Below are 10,809 nucleotides of genomic sequence, written 5' to 3' on the forward strand. Positions count from 1 at the left end.
GAAGTGTGTGTGAGAGAGAGCAGCATAGTTCTGAGAACAAAAACAGGTCAGGATACTTGGTCATCCACATCTTCATTGCACAGAGACTTCGCCAGGGCCACAGCAGAAACCAGAGCCAAGCTGGGTCATTGTTATGTCCTAGCCTTGGAGTCGTGGCTTCGTCTCCGAGGCTCGCCATTGGTTGAGATGCGCGTTTGTGCCAGAGCAGGAGAATCTCTGTTCTCTGATTGGCTAACCGCAGGACTGCCTGCATATAAAGTGCTGTCAAGCAGGAACTGTTCTTATCTTGGGTTCTGAGTTGCTGTTGTGTTAGCTGTTTAATAAAGCCATGTTAGTCGTGCTTTATAAATAAAGCCGTATAACCCTAACCCTAACCCTTGCCTCACCTCAATCATTGCCACCCATCGAATTTAATACTAGTGATGAGGATGGGATCCTGCTGAGGTGTAGGAAGAGTGTGTCACGTAAGGCAGACTTTCATTGTTATACAAGGCTCCCTTCTAATCGCTGAGGTAATCTCCTCACATCGTGTCTCCCTCAGAATGGCCACTTTGAGCAACTTCGCCCCATTTGAGCCAGCGTTAGAGTCCTGGGAGGCTTACATTGATCATTTTGAATGCTTCCTCGAGGCAAACCATCTGGCTAATCTGCCCAGTGAGGGAAAGAGGGCTCAGTTCCTGAACGCATGTGGATGTGAGATGGCTTTGGCTGCCCCGCAATCAGTCCAGTCTCTTTCATGGGAGACCCTGTTGATGAGACTGCAGAACCATTATGCCCCAGCTCCGTCTTGCATAGCTAGGCGCTATGTGTTCCAGCAAAGGCTTCAGAAGGAGGGGGAGTCAGTGAATCAGTACATGGCTGCCTTCAGGGCTGCAGCACTGCACTGTGAATTTCCTAATTTAGACGACTCTCTACTTCAGCAATTCGTGTGCGGGGTGACCGATTCAAGGCTGCGTCGCCGTTTGCTGGCCCGTTCTCAGTGGTGGGATTCAAATAATTTAACAACCGGTTCTCTGCCCTAATGATTTCTTCCAACAACCAGTTTACCAAACTGCTCAGAAAATTAACAACCGGTTCTCCCGAAGTGGTGCGAACTGGCTGAATCCCACCACTGCCCATTCTGAGCTCAACCTGCAAGTGGCGTTGGATGAGGCTCACGCCTCTGAGATGTCCAACGAGTCCTCTGTCGAGATTGAGAGGGGTCAAGCTGCAGCAGGGCCCGCGTTATCATCTACTAAGACTGTGCCTATTCGTCACGGGGAGGTGGATGAACATTCTTCGTCTGACGCTGATGAGGATGAGGTTGACCGCCTCAAAACAGCAGGTGGTGGTGCGGGTCGATCATGGAAAAAATTACCTCAGAGCCATTGTGCTGGTTGTGGCGGGAACCATGCCCGTGCCTGCTGTCATTTCAAATCAGCTATTTGCCACAAGTGTGGAAAGAAGGGACATTTAGCTAAGGTGTGCCGTGCACCATCCTCCCCCCCTCAGGGTCAACCAGCTGACCGATCATATAACTGCAAGCCAAAGCCACGGTCTTATCACATGTCGGAGGACTGTTTCGCAATTTTCCGTGAACAGTGGAAGGTCGTTCCGCTGACCAGCCAGGCCAATGCGACGTCGGGAAAGAAGATTTACCTCAGTGTCCAGCTCGAGGGCAAGCCCTGCCGCATGAAGTTGGACACCGGCTCCTCCAAGTCTATTGTCTCCTGGTCCACTCTCAAGCATTTGGTGCCTTCCTTAGCCAAGAAACGCCTGTCACCTTGTTTTATGAAGTTACGGGACTATCAGGGAAATTCTATCCCAGTAGTTGGTAGTGGCCGGTTCCAAGTGGTCACTCCAAGTTTTAAGGGCAGGTTTCTTCTCATCGTCATCCATGGCAACCTTCCCAGTCTACTAGGCTTAGACTGGTTCGATGCCCTGGGCCTCAGCGTCGCTGGCGTGCATGCAACAGCAGGCCATGATCAGTTCGAAGGCCTGATGAAGGAGTTTGCTGCAGATTTTGATGGGTCATTAGGTAACTATAAGGGAACCCCCATTAGTTTTTTAATAATATTTAATTTTAATATTAAATTTGTTAGCCACTCCCTCTCCACAAAGGGACTTGGGGCGGCGTACAATAAATAAAACACATATTATAAAAATTACACGTTGTACACATTGTACAGAGGAGGTATAAAACACAATACGATATTATAATAACATAAAACTATTAAAATAAGTTAAATTAAAACCCCAATAGAGATTATAAGTTTAAAAATCGCCAGGGGGAATAAAATGGAACTATGGTTGAGCCAGGCCTGCTAGTTGAAAAAGGTGGGTCTTGAGTTTTGAATGGAAGGAGCGGAGGTCGGTGGTAATCCTAATATCCGGGGGGAGGTCATTCCAGAGGGCTGGGCCCATCACAGAGAAGGCCCTACTCCTGGGCGCCGCCCTCTGGCACTGCTTAGTGGACGGCACCCGGAGAAGTCCCTCTCTGTGAGAGCAAATTGGTCGTAGGGATGTATGGGGCAGGATGCGATCCCGCATGTAGCTAGGTCCTGTGCCATGGAGCGCTTTGAAGATGGTAATCAATACCTTGAAACGCACCCGATAGACCACAGGAAGCCAGTGCAGCTCGCGCAGGAGAGGTGTTATATGGGAGTATCTCGTACTCCCCATAATCACCCGCGCAGCCGCGTTCTGGACCAGCTGCAGTCTTCGAGTGCATCTCAAGGGAAGCCCCATGTAGAGAGCATTACAGTAGTCTAGGAGGGACGTCACCAGCGCGTGAGTGACTGTGCGAAGGGCATCCCGGTCCAATAGGGGGCGCAATTGGCGCACCAGGCGAACCTGGTGGAACACCCCCCTCGCCACAGCTGCCACATGGTCATCCATGGACAGCCGGGCATCCAGGAGGATGCCCAAATTGCGCGCCCATTCCATGGGGGCTAGTTGCTCGCCCCCAATGGCCAGTGTTGGAATTAGCTGGTTAAACCGGGGGGCCGGAAGCCACAGCCACTCCATCTTGGAGGGGTTGAGTTTGAGTCGGTTGTCACCCATCCAGACCCGTACGGCTTCCAAACACCGGGACATCATTTCAATGGCCTCATTGGGGTGGTTCGGGGTGGAGATGTACAGCTGTGTATCATCAGCGTACAGATGATATCCCACCCCAAAACCACGGATGATCTCACCCAGCGGTTTCATATATGTGTTGAACAGGAGAGGCGAGAGGACTGACCCCTGTGGCACCCCACAAATGAGAGGCCTCAGGGACGACCTCTGCTCCCCTGCCAACACACGCTGCGTCCGGTCAGAGAGGTAGGAGCAGAACCACCGTAGAACGGTGCCCCTTACCCCCAGCCCCTCCAGCCGGTGCAGGAGGATACCATGGTCGATGGTGTCAAAAGCCGCTGAGAGATCTAATAGGACCAGGATAGAGGAACAACCCCTATCCCTGGCCCTCCAGAGATCATCAACCAACGCGACCAAGGCCGTCTCTGTGCTGTGCCCGGGTCGGAAGCCGGACTGGCGCGGGTCTAGATAATCATTCTCCTCCAGGTGACGTGGGAACTCTTGGGCCACCACACTCTCTACAACCTTCGTTAAAAAAGGAAGGTTGGAGACAGGACGGTAATTGGCTAGCTCCGTTGGGTCCAGGGAAGGCTTCTTGAGTAAGGGTCTCACAACCGCCTCTTTCAAGGTGGCCGGTAAGAACCCCTCGCCCAATGAAGCGTTCACTAGCACCAAGAGCCAGTCTCGTGTAACCTCCCAGGATGCCAGTACAAGCCAGGAGGGACACGGGTCCAATGAACATGTGGTGGCTCGTAGTCGCCCGCGTAACCTGTCCAAATCCTTGATGGCCACCGAGTCAAACTCCTCCCAGGATGGTCTCTCAAGACTCGCCTGGGGCATCCCTCCTAGCCCACTGAGTGGGACCCATTCCCTCCGGATTTGATTGATTTTATCCTGCAGATATTTCCCAAATTCCTCTGCCCTGCCCTGTAAAGGGGCTTCCCGCGGTCTCTGTGAAAGAAGAGAGCGGGTCACCCGGAACAGGGCGGCAGGGCGGTTATCGTTTTAATTTGGACCGTCAGATCGCTTCCATCCGTCTCAAGCCCAGAAGGGTCCCCCTGGCCCTGCGTCCGAAAGTGGACGCTGAACTAGACAAATTGGTTGCCCAAAGGGTCTTAGAGCCCATAGATTACTCCAAATGGGAGACTCCCATCGTGATTCCCCTGAAATCCAATGGTTCCATTAGATTATGTGGAGATTTTAAATGTACCATAAATAGGGGTCTCCAATCCAACCCCTACCCTGTCCCTATAGTATAGGAACTGCTTCATACATTGGGGCGGGGCTCCATTTTCGCCAAGCTGGACCTCGCCCAAGCATACCAGCAGCTCCTTGTGGATGCTGCTGCTGCGGAGGCACAGACCATCATCACCCACAGGGGAGCTTTTAGATGCCGGCGGCTCCAGTTTGGGGTCAGTGTAGCCCCGGGGTTAGGGTTAGGGTTAGGGTTAGGGTTAAGTCATGCAATTGCGGGAACCTATCCTCCAGTGTCTGCATGAGGGGCATCCTGGGATAGTGAGGATGAAGACCCTCGGCCGGAGCTATGTGTGGTGGCCTGATTTGGATCAGGATATTGCGCAGTGGGTGACTAGGTATCAGGAATGTCAGCAGTCCAGGCCAGCTCCCCCCGTGGCAAAATCTAGGAAATGGGAGGACCCCAAGACTCCCTGGGCTAGGATCCATGTGGATTTTGCAGGGCCATTCCACGGTCAGATATTCCTGGTAGTGGTCGATGCATACTCAAAGTGGGTGGAAGTCGTCCTAATGTCATTACTACTACCGAGGCTCTCATTAGGGCATTGCGAAGGATGTTCATGACTCATCGGTGCTCGGATGTCCTGGTGTCAGATAATGGTGCCCAATTGACATCTGCATCTTTCCAGATGTTCCTAGTGGGTCACGGTATCTGCCACATTCTGGTGGCCCCTTACCATCCCTACAGCAATGGCATGGCTGAACAGATGGTGCGATCTGTTAAAGAGTCCCTAGCTAGGCTAGGGCCAGGGGATTGGCAGGTCCGAATTGACAGATACCTGTTAGTGCAACACACAGTCCCATGTCCCCAAACTAACCACAGCCCTGCAGAGCTGTTAATGGGCCGCCACCTCCGGACTAGCCTAGATCGACTTCACCCCAGCTACTGCAATGACACTGTCAACTATAACCCCACTAGGGGTTTCAAAGTGGGGGATCTGGTTTTTGCACAGAACTATGGGGGTGAGCAGAGGTGGTTACTGGGGCGCATTCTGCAATTAACAAGTCCCTGCTCTTATAGGGTTGGCCTAGGCGACGCGTGCATTTGGCGCTGCCACATTGATCAGCTGTGACCACAGATGGCCTCGACACCGACACCAGCTGATCTCTTCCCAGTTGGGCCTATAGATTCCCCAGTTACTTTGGACACCTCCATTGAAACTCAGTGTTGCCTGTCCCGGCAGTCCGGGGTTCCGGCACCAGACTTCCTGAGCCATCAGAGTCGCATCCAGAGTCGCTGGGTGGGGAGTTAGTACAGTCACAGGCAGTTCCCCTGGAGAAGCCTCCTCCTGCCCCTTCTACAGCATCAGTTCCAGCCGAGCCAAGAAGATCAGACCGAATGTGCAGGCGGCCTGCATATTTGCAAGATTACGCTTGTATCTGACTGGAGGAGAGGGGTGTTATGTCCTAGCCTCGGAGTCGTGGCTTCGTCTCCGAGGCTCACCATTGGTTGAGACGCGTGTGTGTGCCAGAGCGGGAGAGTCTCTGTTCTCTGATTGGCTAACTGCAGGACTGCCTGCATATAAATTGCTGTCAAGCAGGAACTGTTCTTTATCTTGGGTTCTGAGTTGCTGTTGTGTTAGCTGTTTAACAAAGCCGTGTTAGTCGAGCCTTGCCTCACCTCAGTCATTGTCACCCATCGAATTTAATAATCACTGCAACCTGCACACAGCAAGGCTAGACAAGGCAAGGCAAGGCGAAGAAGGCAAAGCAAAGCAAGGCAGCGAGTCATCGATAACAGAAAGGCTTCTTTTTTTTTTTTTTTGACATCTCTAGATTTACTTTTATTAAAAGAGTTTTGTACAAACAAATTTTCCCCCTTTTCACCCCCCCTCCACACAATATAAATCTCATACAAATGCTATACCCCCCCAACCCCCCCGCAAAAATTCACATTCAAATATTATACCAAACACTTTACCCCCTCCCCTCCCCCCATCTTAAAATAGATTACTCATAACCCCTCTCCTCCCAACAAAAACTATATAAATTACTCTTAAATTAATAATAACACATTGATCATTTTCTAAGCTAATTTAACATCTATAACTCTTAATATAAATTTCTCCTAGCCTAACAATGTTTCATTAGTCCCATCTTCTAATTTATTCATACATATATATTGCCCCACCCTCCACCCTAACCCTCCCCCACCTCCCACACAAACCCACCCCCCTGACTTCCGCTGTATACCACTCTAACAATTCCAAACATCCCATATACTATTTACTCAGATCATCTATCGGTCTAAACATTCTTACCTAAAGGCTAGATAATAACTCCTAGTCTGGTATTTATTCTGTATATAATCAATCCATTTTGCCCATTCCTGTGTGTAATCCTCCTGTTTCTGAGCTTTTAAGAAAGCTGAAATTTTTGCCATTTCAGCGAACCCCGCCACCTTCTGAATCCATTGATCAATTGTTGGCAAAAAATCTTTTTTCCAATGTTGCGCAATCAACAACCTAGCTGCTGTAACCATATACAAGGCCAATTTTGTTTCCCCTTTGGTAAAATCCTTAACTATACCCAATAAAAACATTTGTGGAGTGAATTGTATTCTTTTCTTAAATACATTCTGCATAACCCACCATATTTTTATCCAAAAAGCTTTAACCTTGTTACAAGTCCACCATACATGAAAAAAGGTAGCATCAAGACACCTGCATCTCCAACATTTTGGTTGAACATTTGGGTACATGCATGATAATTTTTTAGGATCTAAATACCATCTGTAAAACATTTTATAAAAATTCTCCCTTAAATTCTGTGACTGTGTAAATTTAACATTCTGAACCCATATTTTTTCCCACGTTTCCAACATAACCACTTCACCAAAATTCTGAGCCCATTTAATCATACAATCCTTAACCAATTCACTTTCTGAGTCTCTTTCTAACAGTACATTATATATTCTTTTAACTTGTTTTGGACCAGTCTCTTTTATCTGCTTAATCAGTTCCACTTCTTTATCCATAAAGCCGACCCTGCGATCTTCTTCCCATCTCTTCTGAAGCTGTATGTAATGTAACCAATTTAAAGTAATTCCTTCTTCCAACAGCTGTTCCAAAGTTTTTAACTTCCATTCGCCCCCATCAGCAATAAGCACATCTTTATATAAACACCCCCCAAGTGACTTAATATTCATAATCCCCATGGTGTCTGCAAGATCCAACCAAAGCGGTATTTTATAATCCCAATTGGGCCGGTGCTTCTTCCATATTCTCATCAAGGCACTACGGAGAACATGGTTGTTGAACACTTTATCCACCCTGTCTTCATAAAAAAGATATGCATGCCATCCCAGAACAAGATCATGGCCTTCTATATTGAGCAATTCCATTTTTGTTTTCCCGAACCAATCTGCTACATGCGTTAATACCGCAGCTTCATAATACAATCGAAGGTTTGGGAGTCTAAGGCCGCCTCTTTCACGTGTATCTTGCATAATCTTCATCTTTACTCTCGGTTTTTTCTCCTTCCAAACAAATTTATTTAATGTTGTTTGCCAATTTAACAAGGTTTTATCTGACTTGAGCACCGGAATCATCTGGAATAGAAAGATAAATCTAGGTAGAATGTTCATTTTAATTGCTGAGATCCTTCCAAGCAAAGACAATTGTAACTTTTTCCACGCTTCAAGATCTTTCTGTATCTTTTGCCACAACACTTCATAGTTATTTGAGAAAAGTTTTATGTTTGATTCTGAAATTTGTATTCCTAAATATTTAACTTTAGAAACTATTTCAAAACCTGCTAAACTTACAAGTCTCTTTCTTTGAGTCTCTGTCATGTTTTTAACCATCATTTTCGTTTTGTTTTGATTTAGTCTAAACCCAGACACCATGCCAAATTCTATTATGATATTTTTCATCTGGATTATTGATTTCAAAGGATGTGAAAGGGTAACAACCAGATCATCGGCGAATGCTCTAGTTCTGTATTCCTTTTGCCTGATAGCTATGCCATCTAAGGATTTTGAGTCCCGAATTGCGTTCAACAAGACTTCCAAAGTTAAAATAAATAACAGTGGGGATAATGGGCAACCTTGTCTTGTGCCTTTTTGTATCTCGAAAGTTGTTGACAAATTTCCATTAATAATAAGTTGTGCATTTTGTTGCTGATAAATTGCTCCAATCGCCTGCCGCAATCGTGGTCCCATATCCATCTTTTCCAAAGTCTTGGTTAGAAAGTTCCAATTCACTCGATCGAAGGCCTTCTCTGCATCCAAGAAAACCAGCACTGCAGAGATCTGCTTATTCTTATCAAGATAGTCAATTAAATCTATGAGTTGCCTTACATTCTCCTTCATATGTCTGCCTTCAATAAATCCTGCTTGATCATGATGAATAATCTCTTGAATAACCGGCATCAATCTGTTGGCTAATACTTTAGCAAATATTTTATAATCTGTGTTCAGAAGAGATATCGGCCTGTAATCCTCTGGTTTCTTAGGGCCCTCTTTATCTTTAGGTATCAATGAGATAAAAGCCGCTTTCCATGAGGGAGGTATTTTACCTCCTTGTTGTATATTACAAAATAGTTGTGTAAGATATTCAATCATTTCCAGTTGTAAAGTTTTATAATACATTGCAGTCAAACCATCAGTCCCTGGAGCCTTAGCTAATTTAAGTTGATTTATAACTAAAGTGATCTCATCAGCGGTTATAAGACGTTCCAAATTTGCCTTTTGAAGCACAGAAATTTTTGCAACCCTTTTTCCTTCCAAAAAATCATCTATTAACTTATTCTGTATATTATCCTGTACATATAGCTTAGTATAATAGTCCACAAATGATTTTTTAATCAACTCTTGTTGATATACCATCTTCCCTCGAAACTCAATTTTATCAATAATTCTGTCATTCATATTCCTTCTCAAAGTATATGCTAACCATCTACCAGGTTTATTAGCGTTGGCAAAGGTGTTATGTTTAGCAAATTGCAAATTGGTTGCTGTTTGTTCTGCTATAAGCATCTGAAATTGATCTTTCAACAGCTTTAGCGCCATCTGGAGCGCCTGGTCATTCGGGTTTATTATAAGCAGCTGTTCTTTGCGTTTTATTTCATCTTCCAATTCCATTCTCCTTTTCTGTCTAATTTGTTTGTGTTTAAAGTTCATATGTATCAGGACCCCACGCATATAAGCTTTACTTGCATCCCAAACTATTTCAATGGGAGTGCCCTTATTCATATTAAAACTGAAAAATTCCTTCATGTGTTTTTTAAGTTCATCAACATTTTTTTCATATCTAAATAAATTTTCATTTACTCTCCAAGACCTTCTTGGCCTCATCCCTAATTCAATTTGTAACCACACCGGACTATGATCGCTAAGTGACCTGGCGAAAATCTTGGATTTCTTGGCTTTAGGAAGTAGATCCGGTGTTAACAAAAAGAAATCAATCCTTGAAAAGGATTTATGTCTATCTGAATAGAAAGAAAAATCCATCTCATTTAGATGTTGCGTCCTCCAAACATCTTTTAATTTCAAATCGTCTTGTAAATCAAAAAAAGCCTTTGGTAATTTGGTAGTGAATTTCGTCTTTGTACTCTTGTCTATCTTTGGAGAAATCACTCCATTCCAATCTCCCATTATTAAAATACTCTTAAAGTTCCAGTCTAAAATTTTTAAATGGAGCATCCTATAAAAACTTTCTTGGCATTGGTTAGGAGCATATATTCCTAGCACCAAAATGGAACCGAAGTCTGTATCAAATTGAATTGCTATATATCTACCAGCGTCATCTGCCTCTATAACTTTAGTTGAAAATCTTTTATTTATATATATCACCACACCATTTTTCTTTACCAAATCAGAGGCAGCATAAAATGTTCCCAGTTTTGAATTCACTAAGTACTTCTGGTCTTGCAGCCTAATATGAGTCTCTTGAAGGCAAACAACATCATTATTAAATTGCTTCAAATAATAAAATATTTTTTTTCCTTTTTTGTGGGGAGTTCATTCCATTCACGTTCCAAGATAATAGCTTAAGCATCTTTAGATCTGGTCTGGAGCGCTGAAAGCATTTGCTGAAGATCTCTCTCCACAAGACCAATCTTCGGCCCTGCTCCTCCCATGGCTCCGGTTTGCTTCTTAGCTTCTTTCTTAGCACATTGTGTTTGAGGGTCGTCGCGCTTGTGAGATTCTAACATTTGTCTAGTCGTGGATCTGGTAATACGTTGTTCGACAGGTTTAAATATCGGCATTTCAGTGAGAGACTTAGAAGGTCCTTCTTCCAAGAAGGAACACAACAGAGATCCAGAGGGGTCGACTCCACCTACAGCACCCTGCCCCTCCTTCTCTTTTTGTGTCTGCATTCTTTGCTCTTCTGTCTCTTTCTCAAACATCCTCTGCTCTAAGACATCCAAATCTACTGGTGTTGGTGTAGATGTACGTGGGGGGGTTGCATTTTTCTTGAGTATTCCATGATAAAAGTCTCTGGCTTTATCTATTGTATTCAGACGGTACCTCACCCCTTCGTAACTAAATATAAC

The sequence above is a fragment of the Natrix helvetica genome, assembly GCF_964273705.1.
Source record: "Natrix helvetica genome assembly, chromosome: 1".
Lineage (NCBI taxonomy): Eukaryota > Metazoa > Chordata > Lepidosauria > Squamata > Natricidae > Natrix > Natrix helvetica.